This window comes from Xiphophorus couchianus, chromosome 18 (genome assembly GCF_001444195.1).
Source record: "Xiphophorus couchianus chromosome 18, X_couchianus-1.0, whole genome shotgun sequence".
Lineage (NCBI taxonomy): Eukaryota > Metazoa > Chordata > Actinopteri > Cyprinodontiformes > Poeciliidae > Xiphophorus > Xiphophorus couchianus.
In genome coordinates, this window is record NC_040245.1 from 5,652,145 (window position 1) to 5,677,549 (window position 25,405).

The following is a 25,405-nucleotide window of genomic DNA, read 5'->3' on the forward strand; positions in this document are numbered from 1 at the left end:
ATGTGACACTTGAAAACCTATTAACATCCATGAGCAATGTCGGAATACTCCTCAGGTAGTTTTTATTTAGGGTTATATTCATTTTTTTCACTTTCTAAAAGCAATGATGTGCTTATAGAGTCTTCAAAGTCACCCTGGATTTGCACAGCGCAAATTCACAGCTTCTGCCTTCAGACAAAGACATCAATTAATTATTTAGCACTGACTTTAGTCATTTCAAGTGGTGGCATTTGAAAGTATTGTATTTAAATGTGGAGACGTACATTTTTTATTGTTTAAGTACATAAGTAGGAACACTTTAACCCTTCCTTATTACCCTTCCTTACATTGCATTTCCAAAGTCTGCTCTTTGGATTTATTTATGTATAATATTGCAGCCACAAAACTGTTGGTATGTTATTGGGATTTCATGTGATACAGAAATGCATATAGAGTGCAATAATTAGAGGTGAAAGGATAAATGAACAAATTCTTGTTCAGATTAAGTCCGCTGGGTAAATAGTGTAAAGAACCACCTTTTGCCCTCTAACAGTTTTTTGAGTACAGTGAACCCCTGTGTGTTCATGGACTCACCTGTTGGCTAATTTTTTCACTGAAAATTAATCCAAATTACTACCCGGTAATATGCAAATTCTCAGATTTTTTTTGTATAGCGTATCTGAAATATTTTAAAAAAAAAGCAGTGTGGGAAGCTGAACTATCTATGTGCAATGCTACTTGACATGCTTATTGACATGTTTCAGCTACAATAGCTAATCATGTTGAAACTCCATGATGGACATCGAAAGTGAGGAACGGGAGTATTGAACGGATGTTTTGCCAAGTTGTTTTTGCCAATATAGACACAACCTCTATCCATACCTTCTCTATCATGCGATATTTGATTGCATCTTACTCATTGTACATGATTGTTAATCTTCTTACCTTGTAAAAAGTGTTGGCTGCAAATCCACAAATACACCGAGGCCTGCCAGTCCTTACGACTTCTGACTGTCATCCATCATTGTCTTCTTTCCTCATCACAAGGTAAACGATAAAATGACAAGTTTGGTTTGCATCCTTGTCTGTGTAGCTGATAGCGTAGCACCCAATGACTATTTTCACATTGAATTCAACTAAATAAAACAGAAAGTATGAGTTTGTCCTGTAACCAATGTGTTGCTGGACCAATCTCAGTCTTTGTTTCAAGACTTTACCTGTCTTGTCTGCTGGTGGTCAAAGGGCCATGTGACACCGGTACATAGTTGCCTCACAGGGGCAGTCTTCTGTCAGACTGCCGCAGGGCAACTGTGGCTACAGTGTAAGCTTACCACCATGTGTGAATGACTGAATGGAGTAATGTAGTCATGTAAAAGCGCTTTAGAGTCCTCTGAATGAGATAAAGCGCTATAAAAGTACTTACCATTCATTTTCTTTTCCACAGATTGTGTGTACCCTCAGCCAGAGCACACATAAGGGAGACTGTAGGTATTAGTTTCTGCTGTGCCGCTAAGACGGTTTCCACTGTGCGTATTAATGCATGTTAAGATATACTTGGTGTTTGAATGATTAAAATAGCTTGGTATAAACACTTAGAGGGGATCTGAAGTATCTGGAGGTTTTAGCTGTTCATGAGTGGCAGTGGTCCTGGAATACAGGGGGCATGTCTTATTCTCACATGTCCTGACCTGGCAACATAGTCAGAGAGGATTTACTCTAGATGTGGGGTATTGTGAATGATCCCCTTTTTTGCAATTTTGTAATAATCATCCCTTGAATTAAAGGAATAATAATCCATATAGTATTACTGTAACCAAGTGGACAGGTTGGGACACTTGTCTCTAACAATGTTCTCAGAGTTGCTCTGTAATTAGCTTCACCCATCTTCCCGTTGACACTGACCAGCTTTCATCTGCACAGCATGATGCTGCCAAAGCCATGTTTTCCCCACAGGGAGGGTGAATTCAGGGCGGTGTTTGGTTTCTATTTTTCTCCCTTCACGTGGTGGAGAAGGCGTTGAGGGATATGAATACATTTGCCAGGCACTTGCCAGTCACAGTCTTGTTCCAGAGCCCAGAAACTGCCAGGATTCATTTTGTCAGGGTCTGTGGATTCCCACTGTGAGGTACCTAATTATTCCTGAGCAGGTTTGAGTAAGTCCGACTTTATTTATTTATGCTTGTCCTTATATTGTGCGTAACTGTAGAGGAAAAACATTAGCCTTTGAGCCTTACCAGTCATAGAACTTGCAACTTTGCTTCTGTAGTTGTTTAAATCTGTTCATTCTTCCCAGTAGCTTATATGGATGATTAAAAAAAAAATCCAACATTTCATGTTTAATAGTAAAAACTTTGTGTTAGTACATCTCATTAAAAGGAGTCTCTATGGAAACCTTTGGTAGTTTTACTCAAACGGGTCATTATAGCTTTGTTTAAAGGGAGCCTTCACAGTATACATCTAGGTCTTGTAAAATAAAGCAACTAGAATTTGCATCCCCCACCCCAACTTGAGATCTGTTGATACCAAACTATGATCGATATAAATGTTAATTGTGAGTCTGTTTTGCTTTAAGTCTTAAATAAAGCTTTACTTGTTCAGCCAGTGTTTTCTGTGTGTGCAGAAACACTTCCTGCAATGCTTATTTCACACTCGACCAGCTCCCAACACAGTTACAGCTGGAAGCTCTCCAGTGCTGCCACAGTGTGGGACAGGATTAACATTCAGGGCTTGGGAAAGTCATTCCAGAGGACACAATAGTTGTTTGTGTCTGAATTTATCTGAGGATTTCAACCAGCAACCTTTGAAATCCTCATGCTTCACCGGCATCACTTTGGTGGTACATATTAGTTGGAGATGACTGCAGAGTAGTCCACAAGATTTTATTGACACTTTAAAAAGCCGGGTAAGAATTTTTTATGAGTTTATGTTTTACAAAGCTGTAACTCATTGGAAATTGTTCGGCTGACGGGCCGGGCAGTAATGCAACTCATAGCTATTTCAGCAGCTGGTCTCTGCATGAATTCTTGTCTTTAGAGCAGCTTATTACCTTTCACTGCTGTATTATAGCCTAGGGAGGGCAAAATGTTGAGTTTGCACTACTGTAAAACACGTTTCAAGATTTTCATATACCTCACAGTCTAGGGGGTATTTAAAATCTCAACAGCATCTTCTGAAAAGACAAATGCAATAACAAATCAGGCGGAGTGACGATGAATACAAAATATGTTTTCAAACATGCACAAGCAGACTGTCAAAAAGAATTATGTTCTGTCACTGTTCAGCTTCTGTTTTCTAGGTTTTTGCTTTGTTTGCTGGTTTGCAGTTCAGTGAAGCAAAAATGAATCTGATCCCAAGCTAAACTTGAATTTAGGGGACTGAAATGATCAAATATTTATGCTTTTCTCAAAACCCCGACCCGAGGAGTTGCCCAGTGCGGAGTCCAACAAATATTTAGGAAATGATTGAAGCCTGTCATTTTCCAAATGAATTTTAGAAAATATTCTTTGCTGTCAGAAATAGGAATACTTTATAGATCTGGTAAACATACATTTTGGTATATGAAGTAACTCCATGTTTTTCCTATAACGTTCCCAAATGCACTACCAAGTTTTATTTTCTGCAATGTTTTGTAGCAACATTAGGCAGATGTATTTGAAAAATCTGCATCATAATCTGTCAAATCTCAGTCTGAAGGATGAATCCTAGTTTTGAGGAAGTAATCCCCATCTCAAGAGGAGATTTTTGTATATAGTGTTGTGAAAAAGTATTTGCCACCTTAAAAACTTTTCCTGTTTTTGCTTTTTTGTTCAAATCGTCAAATATAACCTGACTAAATCCAAAAAGCAGAATTTTAAATATCACTTAGAGAGCAATCTAAATAAACCAGAATTGGTGTAAAAAAAAAAAAAAAGTTAAATATAATAAACCTGTACTTTGGAAATACCATGTACATAGAGTTCTTCTTCGATTTAGAAATTGCATTTATTATTAATCAAATCACTGTGTATTCACTAATTATTAACTAAGCAAAATACAAAAACTAACAGAAACAATCAAGCTATCTATGCTCTGCTGCTATAGATTAAATAATTAATAATCTGTGTAAAAAAACAAAATAACTGCAGCAATACATTTATTCAAAAGTTTAAATTGATTTTTAAATTTGCTCATTTAAAAATACAGAAGAAAGGTATTTCCCAGACTAGTGCTGATTATATGTTCTTATTCTGTGCAAATAAAACCATATGAGGTAAAATCAAAACGCAGAACTGTTATTGATCCATCAGGTTTCAGCACCAGAACCTCTACGATACCACAGAAATTATACCCCTTAGTAGATCTAAACCATCATTTATCCAACTACCTGGATCTCTGCAGGAGATCTACTGGATACAACATCTCAATTAATGATGCTGGATCTGGAAAGACCGATTGCAAAAGTTTTTTTTGATTCGTCTCATGACATTTCATGAAATGATAAAATGTGAATAAAAATGCTGGTTTTGCACTCCTTTTACACTACTCCATCTTTTGACAAGATTCCATCTAATTTCTTTGTTTCTGTCAGAAACAAATCCATTGGTTAAATGGAAATCATTTTTATTTTAAGTTGGACAGGGGTATGAATAATTATGGCCTTTAGTGCAGCACGAAAATGTGAGATTTTGGGTCACAACTGGCTGAAATAACAAGTTGCTTTGACTTAACCAATGATTAAGAAAAGCAGTTAATGCATGTGAAGGTTCATATTTGAGAAAAGCCTACATGTTTTTTTTATCCTACATGTTGAGTAATCTGCAGCTTTTTACAACATAATTGGTGACAGTAAATAGTCTAAAGCTCTTTGTTTTGTCATTGAGAATTTTAGTAAAGTCCAAATAAAAGCAAAAGAATGAATGCAAGGAAAGAGACAATAAATCTCCGCATTAACTAATAAAACGGAAAAAGTGACACTTTTTAATAACAAAATCACACTCTGTAACAAAGGCAAACAAAGCACATATGGTGAAATCATTGCACTGTCTGCAGTTGCTTCACCTGGAGTTTGCAGAATAGTCTCTACTCTGATTCCAGCAGCAGCTGATATTAGCTTGTTTGTTTCTAACCCATCAATCATAGTCACCTCCTAATGACTTATTCATTAACTTCGCCAAAACACACATCCCGATGATGAGACTGGAAGGAGCATGTTTCAGGACACGCAGATGCCGGGTTTGCAATCAGCATTCTGTGGTATTAAAGCCACTATTAATCAGTTTTAGTCAAGCTGGAACACGTCCCAGATGCACGGTCCTGGGAGCAAAAAGAATCAGAAATATGCTGCCTGTGTGCATGCGTCTATCTGCAGGGTGTGGTGTGCAGCACAGGCAGGATAGGGAGAGATTTAAATGCTGTCTCTTAAACGAGAAAACCATGACATCAGCAAAATGGTCCTAACAATAAGGTAGACATTTAGCGTAATGGCTGAGTAAAACACTGTCCATTGGTTGGACTCCTTAAATTAAGCGACTTAGATTGCTGACCAACAAAACGAAAGGAAGGAGACTTTTACTGAGTAAAATAAAAGCGTTACAGATTCTTGTCAGGTACTTATTAACTTAAATATTTTATATTTTGGCAGGTTACAATCACAAAATTTTGTATATTTTATGCAGTAGACCAGCAGTATGTTGTGCATATATATTCACCAGAATACTTTATTGATTTTTATTTTCAAGAGTTTATCATTTTTCTTCCACTTCATAATTATGCACTGCTTTGTGTTGAGCTACCCCATAAAATCCCAATAAAACATACTGAATTAAGTAAAGTTACAATGAGTGAAAGAGTTGTGAATATTATAATACAATAGATCCCTGGCATTTGCAGGGGCAGCTTGCTATCAGGTTTCCCGTAATAGATAGACTCTTTGGATACTTGGGACCCGCTCTAATAACTCTTATGGCCACCTATTTTAATAATTCACACACTAACACATGGCACTTTTCCATTAATCTGCTAATGTGCCATTAGTGGCATTCTGGCTTAGCACTTTTGCTAGCTGTGAAAACATTTAGTGCACTTAACTTCCCCTAAATTATTTTTCCAGATAAATTCTGAAAGACTAATTTACTTTGCTGTTTTGTAAACCGTAAGAATTCTCCATTAAGTTAGACATTTATATATTAATGCTGTTTTTGAAAACTGTCTACACAGCAGCTGTTTCTTCTTCTCAAATTTTCTCTTTTTTCCCCGAATAATTTGGTTTCAAACAAGAACCATACAGAAACAACATAAAACACAGAAACGGAACAAAAACTAAATATAACATCTCAGGGCATAATAGGACTTATGGAAAATTTGTTGTTGTAAGGTATAATTTAAATTTAAGTTAGCGCTTGATCATTAGCACTTGACCACTAGTACAATGTGCTGTGCTTTAGCTTTAGCAGCTAATGTTTATAATTAGTGCTGGTTAGTGCAACTAACTTTTTAGTTAGTAGTGCCCACCATTGTCAAACACCAAATATACCGTAATATGTATTAATATGCACAGATAAAACCATTTTAGCACGACTACAGAAGCTAATATTTACAGTTATTCTCACTGTTGCCAACTCCTCAGCAAGTAAAGTAGCATTAGCAGAAAGTAGTATGCAGTCCTGACAGTTGCTACAACTCACTAGATGGTGTCATCACTTAATTTCCATATTTGATCATGAGCAATCTGGGAAGTTGAAGAAAGAAATAACAACAAGAAAATAAAAAGTGCTTCATGATTGGCTGCTTTACAAATACTAGGTAAAAGCTTATAAAGTAGCACTGCGCCTGAGCATTTCAGCTTCTCGAGCTGCATTTTCTTTCAAATATTTTAGATATTCTCCACGATGAAAACCACAAATAGGTCCTGCTCCACTGTATTGCAAGGATCTGTATATAATGTTTTGATATTAAGAAATTCCTGTGTATGTAGTTATTGCAAGCAGGGCTTTTTAAAGTTCTTCTTTCTTGTTTTTTAGACATATCAGCAAGCCTCATTGTGCTTAAGCACTTTACTGTATGTTGTATGTATATCCAAAACAGAGAAGATATTTCTGCAGGATGTGTCGATGTTGCTGGATGTACTGGGAGCATCAAAGGGAAATAATAAACCCAAACACTTTAATGTGAAATGTGTTACTCAGTTTGAGAAAAGGCGAATGCCTTCATGCCTTTTAGTGTGACAACCCAAAGTACAACTCCAACTGCACAAAGGAAGGGTTGAAGAGTAAAGGGTGACCCGTTTAAAACATGCCAGCAATGGGGTATGACCTTAAATTCATTGAAAACCTCTCTGAAGCTGAAATGTGCAGTTGCATAAGCACTCTTATACAAAGACTAGTGGAATAGTGACAGAACCAAGCTGTATAAAGGTACTAATAGCTTCCAGATTGCTTATAAATGCAATTTGAGTTTGTCAGTGTTGACTAAGAAGTGGATAGTCAAACTTTTCTAGTGAATAACAATAACTGTGTTTGTGTTTAGGTTTTATTTTTGTTCTTCAATATTTTTAGACATTTTATTAAAACATTTTAAAGGTTTAAGACATTCACTCTTATTTCTTGGCTGTGACTGGAATCCAGGGCTGTCAGTATCTCTTCCCAATGCTGTGCCAGAAACATTTTCATACTGGGCTTTTACAGACTTAATCCACTGTTGCATCCACTAAAAATCACTCCAGATGAAAGTGAAAGTTGCACTCCTAAAATATTGCGTGATTGGCACCGCGGGAAGCCTTTTATGTTTGTCCAGATTTGGTGAGTGAATTCTAATGTGATCAAGGACAGATTTGACTGAAAATGTAAGTCCAGGGTAGAAAGTACATTTCTTGGGCTTACCACAGGGAAGGGGAAACAGTGTGTGTCTGGCTGCCAGGCACAGCTGCCGGCCTCTGAAGCGATACCCCGGGTGGGTGCTGTCTGCTGTGGGTGACTACAAAACATCTCCTGAGGTGGCCCTATCAGTTAGCCTGTCACAGTGTCGTAGCCCTGCTAAATACCATCGTGTTCTTGGATGGATTCGCTTTGCTCCTGTCATTCGTCATATGTTAAAAGAGAACTTCTGGCTGAGTATTTTCCTGTTTTGACTTAACTCATACCAACTGGTGTAAAAGTACAATAAGCTACTACAGAACTAAAAAAATATACAGTGTCATGCTACTGCAAAATACACATTTTTCACATTTTTGTACTTCCATTTGGGATTCTACTGCTTCTAAAGACAGCCCAGGGGTTTAAAAAAACAGCCAGCTGTTTTTTTTTGCCAATAAGTTAATGTTTTTTTTTCGGTGTCTAGAAAATGAGCCATTTCAAAAACCTTCTGAATGAAGCATCACAAATTAGGAGGCACTGCCCATCACCTAGCAATCTCAGCAAAGCCCAGTTTGTTACCTAGTAATCCCCATCGCCTAGTAACCCGAGTTATGCTCCAGTAGTTTGGTCAACTTATTTTATCACCATATGTACTGAACAATGGCTGCTGGAAAAGTGTTTTGTTGTTGACTTACAATCCAGAAACCAATTGGTGCATCCTTGTTTATTGTGAAGGAGGCTGTACTAATAATTTATGGTTATATAACTGTGCATCTATTCGCATTTGCCATTTTCACGTTCGAGTGAAAACGTTGGGTTGGGGCCGTGGCCAGCAGAAGCGTATTTAGATTTTAAGTGACAAGAGCTGCTAATAAAGGCAGAACTGTTGAGACCAAAATCTCGTCATCTAAAAATTATTTGGTGCAAAAAAAATGTAAAGAACCTGTTTTGTATTGCCCATAAATCTACCCTAACCTGTTCAAGGAAGCATAGAAGGTCCCCTTCAAGATTGTTTCTGTGACACATGCACACAAATTATAGCACAATTTTAAACTCGAATAAAATTGACATATGGTTTTAAATTGTTCAAGAAAATCAAATAAAAATATGTAGCTTCTAAATGTGGAAAGCTGATAGCGACATGGCAAAAGACACTGTAGAGTATTGAACACACAGGGCTGAATGTAAAAGATAATTTTTTTTTTTTTTATCTTACTTCCTCTTTGTGTAGTTTAGAATCATTGTTTTTAGATTTTTCATTTTAAAATAAATCCGTTTGTATTAATCTTCATTTAACAAAGGAAGACCTTCACAAACACTTCGCCTGGCGAAACATTACCTGTCCGGGTCACATATTCTTGGCCATATGCTTGGCTTTTATATCTGTCATTCGGAATAACTGGAGTGAGCACTGCCTCTCTTGTTTAATCGTCTCTTGGCTGCTCTGTGAAACATGGATGATCCAACAAGGAATCAATCATTACATAGTTATTGAGGTAATGGGTGAGCAAATATGTTTCCTGGTGGCTGTCCTTATTATATGAGGGCTAGTGGGCCCCCAGGAGACCGCACAGCCAGATGGAATTGACGGGTTGTCACTACTGAATGAACAGGTAATGAATTACTCCAGGACAAATGGGACGCCACTTGGGAGATGAGGAGGAATCCTCTCAGAAAAAGGAACAGGGTGACTGGCAGCATCCCGCAGCCCTTCTTTTTTTAGAGGAATCCTGAATAGTGGTTTGTTTGGGGGCTAAAAGTATGGAGCTAGAAGAAAGATTGAATTCTTTTCGCCTGATTTTTGGGAGGGATTAAGATAACAATAGGTAAATGTCCTCCAAATATTTAGTTATAAATTACGGAACCAAGCAGAGGGATTCTAGCTGGGCTGTTTCAGAACTGAAAATTACACGACGCACAACAGAGAATCTTCCCAATTATAAAGTCCAACCCCGCCTGCTTTCTGCTGGTCCCCTTTCTTGAAACCAGCTGATTTGTTGTGACATTAGAGAAATTGTATTTCTCTGGTGACAGTCATTGCTAAGGGATATGATTATGCCATGGTAATTATGATTGTTATTTGCAATCACAGCTGAATGGAGTCGGAGTGTGTTATTTTAGCAGTGCAGAAAGCAGCGCCCTGACTGCACTGGATGATTCTGGTTTGGGGAGGGGAGGTGATTTGAGCCAAGCAAACATTCTGCTGTTATGAGCCCCAAAAAATAACCTCTACACTAACACCAGGAAGCAGCAGAGGAATATAGTGGTCACTTAAGCACCTGAAAAAGGTTTAAAACTTGAGTGAGCAGAGCGAAGCGAGGGCGCAGAACCTTTGGATTTGCTCATCCTGCTCTGAGAACTTTATTAGCGTTTTTTGGCAGATTAGTTTTTTGGCTGGTCATTTACTGGTGAACCACTTAGTTGAGATTTTTAAAAATTAGTTTAGAAAACCACAAAAGTTTATCGTCAAACTGTTCTGTGATTTAAAATCTTTTCAAAAACATGGAAGAGAAAGAAACGGAATGACCTGAATGTATTAAATGACCTAATTATCTCCTTAGCATGCAGTTACGGTCTAGAGTCCAGCTAATGACCTTATTACTTGATTCAGTTGTGTTGAAGCTGATCTAAAAGTTGAAGCCCTGAGAACAGGAGTTTGAAAGTCTTGGTTTAAAGTTTTAATACTTAGTTCATCTTCTACTTTGATGTATTCTCTTGTGCACTTTGATCTGTTTACTTTGTGAATTATTGGTCACTCTTGTGTTTCCTAATGTTATTTCTTCAGTTTTTCTTTTCTCTCAAGTTCCCCTATCAGATCTCTTCTGCTTTCCCCACAGCTTCAGCCTTTTTTTTAAATTAAATATGGTTATTAATTTTTAAGAGTGTCATAAAAACATAAGAACGCACATCCGAACACTGCACAAACTAAGCAAAGTGCATATGTACACACTATAAACCTCCATTAATAAAAACAAAGAGAAGGATTTGAAAGTTTCATACTTCCATAGTGAGTTTCATAAGGTTGCTAAAGCTCTCTTGCCCTTAAAATATTTCAGAGTAAAGTCGTGTCTGATTAAACTGAGCTCCTCTGTCTTCATTATACAGTCTCTGTTTCTTCAGAAGCAGTATGTTAAACCTTTCTTCCATCCACCAAGCAAATGTTTTTGACAGAATCCTGTTTCCACATTTGTAGACATTATTTTTTTTACTATCACCTTACCAAAGTGAAGAGCTCTTTTTTTCGTACCTATTAGTACAAGCAGGAGCACTAACAACTCCCAAAATTGCTACGAGAGTTTGGTCACCATTGCAGATAGCAGAGGTATTATTTTGTGGAGTCTGTGAGCAAACTCCTTTGCCGACTGAAACCACAATGTAGAAAGAAATCAATTTTAATTGGCTTCTGTTACTTATAGCATGTGGCACCTTTGCCATTGGAGTATCACACTAACTTCTCACTCATGTCAGAGACCTTCCCATATTTTTCTACAAATTGATGATCTTTTGACTAAAACTCAGTCAAACTACTCTGTGAATATGTAGGTTTACCAACCATACCAGCAACAATGCATCTAATAATGCATTGTTAGAAATATTTCTCTGTTTTCAGTTTTAAATATAATTTGTTTTTATACGGTAATATAAAATGTTAGCATTTTTATGCAAATGTATCAGTGTCATATCAACCCAGTTACCAGAACCCTTATGATCTCCCCTTTAATCTTTTCTACAGGAAATGCCGTTTGTAGAAGTTAGTTTTGTTTTTTTAACTTAGTAATTTTACTGTATCCTAACAATATGACACATAAAGCATTAAATAACAAAAGTCTGTATGCTCTAGCATTCCGCTTAGATTCAAACTGTTGTCCTTTCAGCAGCGTTCTCAGATTCTTGCTTTCAGGGTTAACAGATTAGGACTGAATCCCAGCTGAGCTGACAGCTGCACTTTCAGTCAAGTGAGGGCAGCTCCACTGCTTAAAGCTGCTGAGATGTGAAAATAGCAATTTGGTTTAGTTAAATCACAATGTAAAATTTATAGATACAGATTTGCTTGTACTTAGGAGCCCACATGGTTCCTGGTAAAACTGTTTAGAACAGAATACAAGATCAGAAGTTGAAGTCCAGGTTTTGTTTTAAATAAAAGCCCCACTGAGCTTCTGGTCTCTACAGCTGCAAAAAAACTGAAGCAAAACATTATTGACCAAATGTCAGTTGAAAGTGATGATATTACACTGATGAAAAAGCAAGCTGTAGCTTAGATGGCTAAGATTAATTGTAAACACTATGTTTCCAATAGTATTGGTTTTACACACACAGGAACTTTAATGAGTTTTCAGTTTTTATTCCAAAGGCTTTAATGTTTTCTTGCACCGTTCTTTGTATCTGAAACAGCTTCCATTCATCTAGTAATGCAGACTACAAAACTTTTGAGAATGTCTGTTGAAATATCTGGCTATTCATACATAAGAGCATTTGTGAGGCTAGACACTGATGTTGGACAAGTAGGCTTGACGCACAGCATCTATTTCATCCCAAGGATGTCAGGCCACTACAGTTCCTCCACATCAGCGTTTCCCAATTCCGGTCCTCAGGCCTCCCTGCTCTGCATGTTTTAGATGTGCCTCTATTCCAGAGCAGCTGATTCAAATGATTGCATGACCATCAAGTGCTGCAGAAACCTGTTGATCACCCATATATTCAATCCAGGTGTGTAGCAGAAGGGAAACACCTAAAACATGCAGGGCAGGGAGGCCTGAGGACCGGAATTGGGAAACGTCGCTCCACATCAAACTTACTCATTAATGTTTTGGGGTTTATTCACACCAGCCCTGTTTAGTCTGCTTTAATCAAACCTTAGTTCATTTGTGTTGAAAGTCTGGTTCCTTTGTGGATGTGCAATCTAACTCTTATATGAACCAGAAAATCAAAGTCTGGTTCCCATAAAAGTCTCAGTTGGGTTGAAGTGAACTCTGATGTGATTCGAATGCATATGTGAATGCCAAGTGAACCAGAAATTTTTAAACACATTTGCTGTCAATAAAATGTGGTCATGCAGTTAGTTGAGATCTGTCTCAATAGCTTATTAAACACTGAATTACAGGTATTACTGTTTCAACCAGCTGTCCAGTCATCAAACCACTTACACTCACTCAGTTCTTCCTTCCATCAGATATGAGTGTCTGTTAGTGCTTAGAGCACAACATAGAAAATCTTTGTTAAATGGCTTCAATTCAAACAAGGTTTAATTTGAGGATCACAGTTTCTATGAATGATGCATTCACTGTCAAATAGTAAATCAGAGCTTCCACCCTCTGGCCAGACGAGAAGGAGAACAATAGTCCAATTAGGGTTTTGAGAATCCTGACAGAGGATTAGTCGCTCATTTCCTTCTGACAGAGAAATACGCAACTTCTGACATAAATACAGATGTCATCAATCTGAACTACGTGGAGCATAAATGGAGGTTAAGGTGGGAGATAATAAACATGGATTCTCAGAATGAAATGTCAAGGCCTTGTGCAAAAGTAGTGATATGCATTGAATCATTTTGCCAGTTTCAATAGCAAACTTATTTATGTAATGGAATTTCCTCCCCGATCTTCGGTTTTTCTTCCAGCTTTTAGCTACTTAAATCGTGAATGTTTATGAAGTGTTTAGGAAGGATCTCCAGTAGCAGTCAGTCTTGCAATGAATCTGAAGTGGCCTCTGAAGAGAGACTGTTTTGCAGGCTGTCATAACATGCTACCAACTCAATTTCCCGCCTAAGACGATCTTTGCTGCTCTCCCAGAATTACAATCAGCCTCTGGGCTTTCACTTTCAGTTTAGGTTGATATACAAAGTTCTCTGTGAGATGGTTAAAGTTTGGGATTTTGTTTTACATCTAACCTTACATTATAATTTGACACAACTTTATATTTGTGTATTTGTGGTTTTGTTTACTAATATTCCTCTTAGAGCTTTACAGAACAGCTTTATTTAAAGCAGGGGTCTCAAACTCCAGTCCTCAAGGGCCGCAGTCCTGCAACTTTTAGATGTGCCTCTGCTGCACCACAACTGAATAGAATAATTAGGTCATTAGCAAGGCTCTGGAGAACTGATCTACACAAGGAGGAGGTAATTAAGCCATTTCATTCCAGTGTTTTGTACCTGTGGCACATCTAAAAACCGCAGGACAGCGGCCCTCGAGGACTGGAGTTTGAGACCCCTGATTTAAAGTGAGATGAAATCACACACGGGCCAGCCTTATAAGGTGACTTCTGATGTTAATTTGCTTTTGTGCTGTATTTAGAGTAAAAGATTCTGAATTGAAATGCATGGCTCTTTTCATATTTTACTTTAGAAAATCATAAAACCTTGTTTTGTTTTGTTTACAATTATGTGACATTTATCCTTTAAAATCTCTCAAAAATACACTAAAGGATGTTCCTAAAGGCATAAAAATACATTTGCAAGGCACTATAGTTTGAGGTTTGTTTTTTGTTGGAAATGCCTTTAGACACCAAAATACTGTAAGTCTATATTTGCCTGTAGACTTGAAAAACACCATTTTCTTACTGTTTCAGTTCGCTGTGATTGTACAGCAGGAAGAAGTTGAGGAGCAGAGATCAGAACTCACCCCATCTTATCTAAGAGCAAAATGACCAGCAGCACATGGTTAACTTCAAGACTTCTGCTTTCACACAAATGTTGACTAGGTTCAAATCAGGCTGCCCACCCAGACTGGCTTTATTTATACCTCATTATGGGTCAGTAATGCCAAGGCTTCTCTTCCTGTTCAAAGCTTCATTGTTCAAAGGTGCATATATCAGGGAAGCATTCATGCAGGATGATTGGAATTTGTTTTCCCCCCTCCTGAATACAAATGATTTTGTAAAAAAAAAAAATTTGACCAACTTTATTTTTTAACAAAGTTGTATTCTTACTTTGCACATGCATTACATACATTTAATATTAAAAAGGTTTTCCCTGATTTCTGATGTTTGATCTCGCCGTCTACCTCCTAATTTAAAATGGATTTGCTGTTTCACTCCAAACAGAAACACCCTCCTAATTCAGTAGCGAGAAAACCCATAAACAGAAATGAACTTAAATTTGTTAGCCAGACACCTAAACAATGAGCTCAAAGCACTCTGAGGAAACTGCAAGGCTGGGTAGTAATTCTCTGTGAGTTAATTACTCGGAGCAACCATTCACATTACACTCGGTCTCACGTTTGATTCAATCTCATTACAAAGGAATTGATTCTTAATGCTGCATATAGATATAAACCAATCAATTCGCCCGGCTTGTTCTTGAGAGCTCATTTAGCTGAAATTTTTGTGTTTCCCAAATAAAGTTGAATATAGATTAAGACACACCATTTAAATCTATTTAACTGGACAATTTAGAAAAGAGAGCCAAGAAATAATCATTATACGTTTTGTTTACTTTGTGCTGAGAAGGAAACAAGCTGCTATGTTAACCTTTGAAGAGTCTCTGAGGTTTATTTTGTCCAGCTTTAATTGAAGACTTTGATTATTAAATGGCAAAAATACATATTGACAGCACTTGACCTTAGAAAATGTACCAATTAATTGGAAACACAGGCAGTGTGTACATGCAGCACTACATACAGATAATACACCATCCAGCTTCTATATATGTATTGGAAATTTTGATTATTGTCTAAAAGGGAAATATTTCTTGACAGCCATCTCAAAGTGAGACAACTGTAAATTGTTTGAAAGAAAAAAAAGAAAGAAAGTGAAACTCACATATTATCTAGAATCATCACACATAGACTGATTTCTTGTAATTTTGTGACTATTGCTTACAGATAATGAAACTTAAAATTTCAGTGTCTCAGAACATTAGAATACTGTAGGTCACAATTGGAAACTCATGGTGTCAAACCCTAATCAGCTAATTAACGCAAAACACCTGCAAAGGTTTCCTGAGCCTTTAGACTGTCTCTCACCAAGGGTCAGTGTCTCACACAGGACACTTCACGAGGAGGGTAAGGTAAGGTCATTACTGAAGAAGCTCGTTGTTCACAGTTATATATCCAAGCATTTTAACAGGAAATTGAGTGGAAAGAAGAAGTGTGCTCGGAAAAGGTGAGAAGAGCAGCCTACAGAGGACTGTGGAGTGAAATCCATTCCAGACAAAACATCTATTGGTGAGAATGTCAAAATTAAAATATTTAATGTGATATTCTGACACAGAATTTTGACTTTTCTTTACAGTGTTAGCCATAAAAATAAAAAAAATAAAAAAAAGCCCTAAATATTTTTACTTTATTTGTAATGAAATTCTGTACAATTACCATTTCGCTTTCTGACATGACTGGCAAGAAATATTGCACCCAGTATTAATTTTTTTTTTAGATGTACAAGTAATTGTAAATCGGATCTTGTTTTGGAAAGGTTGAAACATACAACCATGAATTGCACCCCTGACTTACTTTCTGCTTATTCACACTTCATATGAATTTTTTTTGTTCTTTACAGACATTAAACAGAAATTTTGATTTAATGTTTTATTGAGCCCCACCTCTTGTTGCCATAGTGACCTGCTTTGTACGAGGAGTCATCAATCTTCCACTCTGATGATGTTCTGTCATCACTCTGGTCAGTTCTTATCGATTTACCTGCACCACGAACACGACATCCATCAATCTATTCATACATTGTCTTCTACATACCTGAGATGATGTTGCAGGAATAAACATTCAGATTCCTCCCCCCGCCAACCCACTTTCCAAGAATATTCCGGGGGTCCCAAAGCGTCCCCAGATCAAAATGCATTGATTTCTGGGTCTGCTCTGAGTATCCTTTTAGTAAGAAGTACCCAGAAAACCTCCAGCATCAGGAAGCATCATGGGCAAGCCCCTCACCCGCCTCAAAGGAGTTCTTGCAACATGGAGAAGAAGCAGCTCTACCGCAAACTCCTTCCTGCCAACAGAGCAAATCAACTTCTGTCTAAGGCTGAGTCCCATCGCCCTGTGGATGAAGAGCCAGATTACATCAACACACCAAGCTACCAAAGGAGAATCGGCTATGACTGCTAAAATTTGGTTGCACAACTTCCTGCTGGTGCAACTGATACAGACCAATAGGATTTGTAAAAGATCGGTATGGGGCATTGCTCTCAAAAAATAAGCTTTCTATCCTCAACATGTGAAAAAGTTATTGTTGGGACTTTACATTGGAATCTAGAAATGAATTAGGGCATACTGTATTTATAACTTGGTAATGTCACATAGTTTCTTTGAGCTTAGTTTATATTCTGGCTTTAGCCTGACATGTCAGCCATTACTACTTGATGACATTTTTTGTCACCTTTTTTCATTTTATTTTTAATTTCTTGTTTTATTATCTGAAGCATTTAAATGTGATGAAGGAAAAAAAGATGAAATGTGTAAGAAAAGATATGTGTGATTTTTTTTTTTTACTAGATAGTAATGTTTGGTTTTGTTTGCTTCATCAGACCGAGACTTGCAGCTTTTAAATGTGAAGCAACTGTGATGTTGATAAGCATCTCAAAATCTGAATCCATGCTCTTGATTTGGAAACGTACAGGCTCTCCTCTCTGGGTCGGTGAGAAGGTCCTGCCCCAAGAGAAGGAGACTAAAGGGTCGAGCCAAACTGACATCAGTTCACCAAAATTAAGTCATTTTGTTCTCTGCTTCACACATTTTTGTCACAACCCCCTTGACAAACTTTTCACCCCCAAAAGACAACCCTGGAGTAGGTGGAAGATAATGTATGGGCGAATTAATGCCTGTTTTATTTAGGCTTTTCATTCGTTTTTGGTTGCTGTGGTTTTCTGTTGCCCATAACAATCAACCCAGTTATCACCTCTACACATTCAACATCCTCAACAATTTTCTTTCTCCTCTCCAGTTTCAGTCTATGCTGTTTTCCTTAAAACATGTCTCCTTTTAGTCCTTCTTGTTTGTGCATTTCTGCATTCTCAGTCTTCACTTTGACAGTCAAAAACGTTCTCCCACGATGATAATAAAGCTTGCATCAATAATTTGTCTTCTTAGAAAACTGTTTCCCAAAATAACATCCATTTACAATTAAATGCTTATATAATTTATCACAAAATGGAAAATGATTCCATTTTCTCTTCACTGAAACTGACAACACACCCTTGTGGTATCCTCTAAAATTAACTTGTCTAAACCTTTGAAATGCCACAGCGCTAAACACTTTTCAGAATGAGACAGTTTCCTTTAGTTATCTGTCAGCTTGTCACCAGTCTGAACAGTTTCATATCTTTGTTCAATTAACGTGCTCCAATTCATGCCGTTTTCACCCCCAAACACTTATTTTAAAATAGGCTCTAAATCTTCCATCCCTCTGTGCGACTTTGTGCCGCCACTTGCATGCAATAACACGCCACCCCGCAGATGTTGGTGCTTCCAGTAATGAAAAGAATCAGTCTGCCAACCAAATTATAATTTACTACCTCCATCTAGTTAGCATCTGCAGAGCAATAAATACAAATTGCTTAATTTGCCAGGTATCTCCATGTAACTCACCATCTGTACCTGTATACTTTTATGTGTTTCCTGAAGTGGAAATAAGAGCAGATTGATGTAAGATCTCGACTAAAGAAACACATGAAGGCTATCACTCACAGACAGAAACAGTATAAACAACAGCAAAATGAAGCCTCATCAATCCAGCATCAGCAGAACCCACCATCTGTATGGTTGTGCTTTCTGTAACTTAAATTGATATAAAGCTTTCATTTAGCAACAAAGATAACTGCACAACAACAACAAAAAAACCAACCACAAAATGAAATTAAACTCCCATTACACCGGCATTGCTTTTGTTACCATTCAAAACCTTGAAACACACATTTCACAGGATGGAGTCAAAAGAATCTGTGCTCTCTTCCACGTCAAAACAGAAATTGTTGCAAAGCAGAGAGCGAGCGGCAGCGAAGTGGAAAGCAGCACGGCCCAACGCAGCTCTCAGAGTGTGTAATGAAGATGAATTAAGACGTTTGCTTCGAGGACACCGCTGTGCTGGCTCCTTTCTGAGAAGCTCTATCTTTTTAGCCCTTTCTTGGGAAATTAAGATTCAGTCAGCTGCAACATTACATACCACCCTTGCAAACCACAGATGTAACACACTCTGGTTACCAGATATGAGAGTGTGTTAAACGCCATACAACAGAACAAGAGACAGATTTGAGTGACAGAAAATCCTGTAAAGAAGAGGTTCTGTCAGGTGTTATGAGTCATGTGGGACATGTTACAGTCAGGATCTTATTAAAAATAAAAGACGAACACATTGTGAATTTAATATCTGTGCACACAAGCTTCAATGCATTTTAATGGATTTAATGTGATAGATTATGACAAAGTAGTGCATAATTGTGAAGTGGAAAAAAATATTAAAAAGGGTTTTCAGCTATTTTCTTTAATACAAATATATTTAAATAAATACAGCTGTTCTGTAAAGCATTTGCATTTGGTTAGAGCACATTACTGAACAAACAGCATCACAAAGGACTCTTAGAGCAGCAGATGAAAACTGTGATCCTGTCTCAATTTAACTGAAGTTAAAAGTGCAACACCTTCATTTTCATGACATTGTTAAAGTAAAAACGTGAAGCTAACAAATGGAATTGGTCCAACAGACCGATTTAAATAGTTTCTGTGATGTAAAACAACATAAAAACATAATTGATTTAATATTATCTCTTCAGTGCAGGGGCCGGTTGACATAGCAATGAAGAAATATTGTAGAAGCTGCTAGAGACTCGAGCAGAGGTTCACCTTCCAGTTGGATGACGACCCTAAGCATGCAGCCTGGTTTAGATTGAATTCAAAAACACCTTGTCTATCCCAAAAGAAAATTAAATGTTGCCATAACTCGGGTCATCCAAGTATCTTTATGAAGGCCTTGTGAAGGTGACTTTGTATGCAGGAAGGATCTCCAGTAGAAGTCAGTCTTGCAACAAATCTGGCGAGGCCTCTGACTGAAGACTTCTGTTGTATGATGGTCTCATGACTGTTAAGACATGCTGACAGCTCAGTTTCCAGGCAGCAGAGATAATCTTCCACAGTAACATATCCTGGAGGACAAAAATCAGTTGTTGGCAAGCTCTGCTAGTTCACCTCGTTTGCTTTACCTCTCCTCCTTAAATCTTTTTCTGGTTGTTTGGTTAAAATGCCGAGCAGAGAGATGTTGGAGTCGCCCGTTGTGATTGAAAGAGATGGTTTGAACTTCCTCTTCCTCTCTTTGCTCTGCATCCACAAACTTTCTTCTCAACTCCTCTGGGATTTTGGGTCGTAGTTCAGGTATTTTTTTCATCTTTTGAGAAGCTAATTGGGTGCTCCTAGTTGTGTAAACAACATGTTGTTGCCATGGTTATGAATCATAACAACTGTCCAAAAGTGGAAATAAGGAGAGCAAAAAGCCTTCCAGCTGCACAGACAAAATAATTGTTTAAACATGCGCCAGGTCAGCCGAAACAGTGATGAACAAAAGTCTTGGAAAATAACATTCTGTCATCTCCCTGAAATAATGGCCATTTTTTGCCAAATGTGATTTTGGCAAAAAAAAAAAAAAAAATCATCTTTCTTTCTAAAAGACGTTTTAGGCAAAAAAAAAAAAAATCATTTATAGCAAAAAACTGACAGGACGTTTTTTAGGAAGGTAATTTGTTTTTACAGATGTCTCTATCTAATCTCACTGAGGTTGAGTAATTTTGCAAAGAAGAATGGTCAAAGTGATGAAGAGTCTCGGCCTCTGTATATGCAACTCCAGCTTCTAGACGTGATGCTGGCAGAGACGTACTCCACAAAGCTTGAGGTTGTAAATCAGACACTGACACAGCACACCACACTTCATCATTTAAAAATGAAAATCACGTAGTTTCCATCCATCCATCCATCCATCCATCCATCCATCCATCCATCCATCCATTTCCTCAGCTAACATTCTGGGCGAGAGGCGGGGTCACCCTGGACAGGTCGCCAGTCTGTTGCAGTTTTAGACACCAATTTGTGTAAATCAAAACAAAAACAATCCCCATGAAATAAGCTATGGTTTGTGGTTATTAGACAAAAGAGGAAAGAATATGAATACTTTTCCAAAGCAGCTTACTCATATTGCTAATTCAAAATATCAGTGATTGAATTGCATCATAACCATAAAACCAACATTTGCAAACTCATAATACCAAGAAACCATTGGTTTCTAGCCTTGCTTCTTTTTTTCGTTTTTTTTTCATCCTGACATGAGTTTTAAAAGTACTGGTTAAGACACCAGGAGAACATCTAGACTTGACAGGTTCCTGTGATTTATCCTCAACTCACAAATTGCACTTAGCAATATCAGTTTAAGTTTGCCTTTCTGCAGTTTTCATTCTGCCAGACATCTCACCACTTGACATGTGCTGTCAGGTCCTAATTTTCTTTGCCTGTCTAGTTCCAGAGAGCAACCTCTCTAATTATATGTGACTGCTGTCTTCTTAGTACCAAACATCTTGTCAAGGGTGGGCAGTTGGCTACAAGTCTGGAAGTGGACTAATATCTATGTATATGAATCTGTTAGCAAAAGCAATAGTGATGGATAAACTTATGCAGTGTCACGTTTACATCTTGCTAATGATAATGTACTTTTTGAGTCAGTATAGTAAATATTAATTAGAAACAACTGATTATATCCATTTTTTACCTGTCCAATGGGCTTCTTCCCACTGGGAATTACATCGCTCTGTGACAATTAATATGAAGATGTGCATTAGATTTGAATAAGATGGATGTTTTAATTTTGTATCTTCTTTTTCCTAAATTGCCATGCCCTAAAATGTTCATCCTCCTTTCCAGTAATCAAATGCTACAACTGTCAATCTGTCTGCTTAGTTGCACAGCCTCTGAGCAAAAAACTGTTGATTGTGTTTATGAACATGCTAACTGTTCTGGATCATTGTTTTTGCTTGAAGTGAGAATTCAACGCAAATTACATTCTTTTCTTTTGCATTTGTTGCTTGTTATCTTCATGTTTTCCATGTTTCTCTCGTAATGGCATCTATTTTGACTCATAAAACTTTAAGTGAAAACTATTTAGAATTCGTCATTCTATACAGTTTGACATTGAGATGTTTGCAGCCTCCTCATCAGGAAATGTATGTTAATTTGGCTCCATGTAAACTCTTGAAGTGTTAGATATTATGCAAAATCACAGATTTTGAGCTTTACATCATGATCACGTTATGTTATTCCCTCATCAAAAATATACCTGGAGTTTTGCTTTGATTCTTTCATGCATGTTTGATAAATCCTTTAATCTCCCATGGCAACCATTCAGCTGTGCAAAACGACGGATGGATGAGCGCCGCCCTCGAGGGTGAAGCTCCTTCTCAGAGCTGCGTTTTTCAAGGTGCAGAGCACCAGACTGCTCCCATTCAGCTCCTTCAGACTAGCCAGCAGCAATTAGCAAACACTTTGTAGCATTGAGCATTTGCTGAGTTCATTATTCAAGCTACTTCTCAGTGCAACACTAGTAAAAACATTGCTAAAGGGTTGATAGAGGAGCTATGTTGTGATTATTTCCCAAAGGTGGCGTGTCAGAAAAAGCAAGAGTTTCTTAAAGAGACAGAGGTACAATTTAAAGCCGTTAAATTACAAAGTCAAATTTGGTATATACGATATTTTATAAGGCAACAGATTTACTTCATTGTGCTATAAGATGGCACCATATGCTTGGAAAACACATGGTACTGCCCCTTTAACAGTCAAAAAATCCAGATTGTTACCATGCATATTTGCACTTGTCTTCCTCTTTCATGAAAACGTTCTCTACATACATATTTACAAGAAAGAAGATGAAATCATCTCTTATTTTGTCCTTTTATATATAGATTTTAATTGTCTTTATAGAGAGTAAAACAGTAAATTTTGTTTACTGTTGTTTTGTTACTCTGGTTGTTCATGCTGTGAAAATCTTCAACCTCTCCATGGGGTAAATTATCTGTGCCTGGCTTATATTTATAATTTTAAAGCACGTAGAATGGACAAGCCCACCATTCCCCCCCACAGAGTAAGGATATCGGCAACAATCCAACCATATTTAAGCCACAATTTCCGCTCAGCCGACCGACAATGTGTGTGATGCATTTATTTGTACATACTATCAGCAAATCTGTCCAACTGATGTCAGTGCCAATAAGCAAAGCTGTAAAAAGGAACTCTTAGAACACTGCTTTGAAAAGATTTGATCTAAGAGCTGATAACAGCCACAAGCACTTGGATGGATCAATCGTCCAATAGGAAGAGCACTCAGTCATGGTACTGTTTAATTAATGATGGAGGATAGAGATAGGCTGTTAGCTGCATATTGTCAGTCAAAGACTCACAGCAGAGGGTGGCAATATGAGCTATGTAACTGATATGAGAAACATAGAGAGATAATCTATACTCTCTAGTCTGGAGCCATTAGCGATCTGTTTGGAAGGAGGAGACGCTGCTGCATGGTCCACATTAACTGAATTATTTTTTTCCAAAGTACCCTGAATGCAAAATGCCAAAGATTGTACTTGAAAAATAAACCATACATTACATTTATCCCTTCCAAAAAAGCTGGAAATGGGGGGGGGGGAACAGGCAATGTTTTCTGATTTTTTGTAAACTGTGATCTCAAAAAGAGTCCAGATTTATACCAGTTGACAAAAAACATATTTTCTTTTAAATTCAGCCTTGTGCTCGGTAATACTCCTGACTTTGCTCGATACATTCTCAAAAGAACTGTTCACAACCTAAAAATAGCTAATTAAAATACACAAAACAAATTGATATGCCATCTCAAGTTCAGATAAGTAATTTCCTAAACAACCTTCAAAATCTACCTGTCCAGATCTATGTGCAGGTAAAGTGTCCTGTTGATCAGAAAAGTCTGTCATGTATGTCTGTTTAGATATATATTATATTTGGTTGGTGATTTTGATAATGGCATTTGACAAAATGTAATGTTTAAAGCTTGTTTCATAATTGGTTTCTGTATTATGCATTTTTTTTTACCTTAATTTGAAAGCTTACTTTCAAAGTAAGCTTTACGTACTTTGAGAGTAAAGTACTTTCAAAGTGCTTTACTTTGAAAGTGCATTTCAAAGTAAAGCACTTTGAAATGCCTTGTTGCTGAAATGTGCTATACAAAAAATTGACTTGACTTGATTCACCATTGGTTTCAAGCCCGACCCACCTGGAGTATTTGTTGTTGAAGCAAAAAACACACAATTTCAGTTAAAATCTCGTAGAGTTTTGTAAAATCCACGTGCTCACATTTGTGTTGGTAGGAGAGAAAGTTTGTTTATCTAACGTGCATCTCAAATAATCAGTTAGCGTTTAGTAGATAGCATTTAATGGCACCTAAAGGTACAAACAGAAAGATTTTTAAAAATTCTATTACAATAAATTGTTAGGGATCTGAAAACTAACAATTTCAAATTGTTTCTTGTGATGCGAATACATATATATGAATGAAAGTTTTCAGTTTCATTTATTTTTAAAGGTTTAGCATTTATTTTTCAAGAGATGCCAAAAAAATGTTGAACAACAACTTGAAGCTAAAAATTGGTTGAAGATTAAAATAAAATGAATATGTGACCCTAAAAATATATTCAGCTGCTATGAGAGAATAATGACAAAATCCACATCTGAATAATTCAAAAATGTGTCTCGGTATTGATTGGGATTTTTTGTGTCATATTTTTTTATGTAATTAATTTGATGATTGAAGAAAGCCAAACATGTTTTTCATTTTATGTTACTTGAAACAAAACTTTGACATTTGTTTATTTTTGGTCAATTACTCTTTTTCTCAGCCTCAATCCCCAGCTGTTAAATGAATTGCTTAATGTGATTTAAGATAAAAAAAAATTTCTGTAGAAAATACATGAATGCACAACCTCCAAGAATAACGATCCTGTCTTTTGAAGATGGGTGTTTCTAGCCGAGCAGACATTATGCAAATGCTTTTTATGGCGCTGTGGAAAAGCGGTGGTAGAATAAACCTGGAATACAAACAAGGTGTCTCGGGATGTTTAGGGGAAACGTCTTTTGTGGAGTGTCTCAGTTTAGAGGCACTTTGGGATTTGTCGCTTTGCAGATCTTATCAACTAAATATATTTCTAACACAATAAAGGAAAAGGCAATTTTAAAAACATAACAAAACCTCTTGTGCTGTTTCATTTATACTCTGCTAACATATTATAGTTTATTTTCCCAACATCCAATATTCAATAACAAATGTTTTGTCAAACGCACATATGTAAATATTAAGTGGGTTTATGCCACAAAGTGTTTGATGCCCTGCTTAAAAAGAGTTTGTGATCGCTGAGCTTTTTCAGCAATCACAAAATGTGTAGTCATAAATTAACATTAAGTTACATAGAAAACTATTAATCAGATTTAAATCTTTAACAAACAGTACAGAGTTCAGCAGAACCCCAGTGTACTCAACAAATACTTGAGACCTTCTCTAAAAATGGCGATAACTGCATATCTTAATAGTTCAGATGCTAACTATAGATTTATATGTAACAATGCACACAGTGGAAATTGTCGCTAAAGTCCACAGTCTTCCTGGTC

The 25,405-nt window shown here is 37.1% G+C and overlaps 1 long non-coding RNA gene across 1 annotated transcript; it reads right to left on the reverse strand.

The window, feature by feature from the left end:
* Nucleotides 1-16,319: 16,319 nt before the first annotated feature.
* On the reverse strand, nucleotides 16,320-20,266 carry LOC114133636 (uncharacterized). The gene is made up of 3 exons (XR_003593222.1): nucleotides 19,931-20,266; nucleotides 16,685-16,790; nucleotides 16,320-16,438 (listed from the first exon to the last, which is right to left on the reverse strand). It is a non-coding gene; the product is annotated as an uncharacterized LOC114133636 (long non-coding RNA).
* Between the last annotated feature and the right edge of the window lie 5,139 nt (nucleotides 20,267-25,405).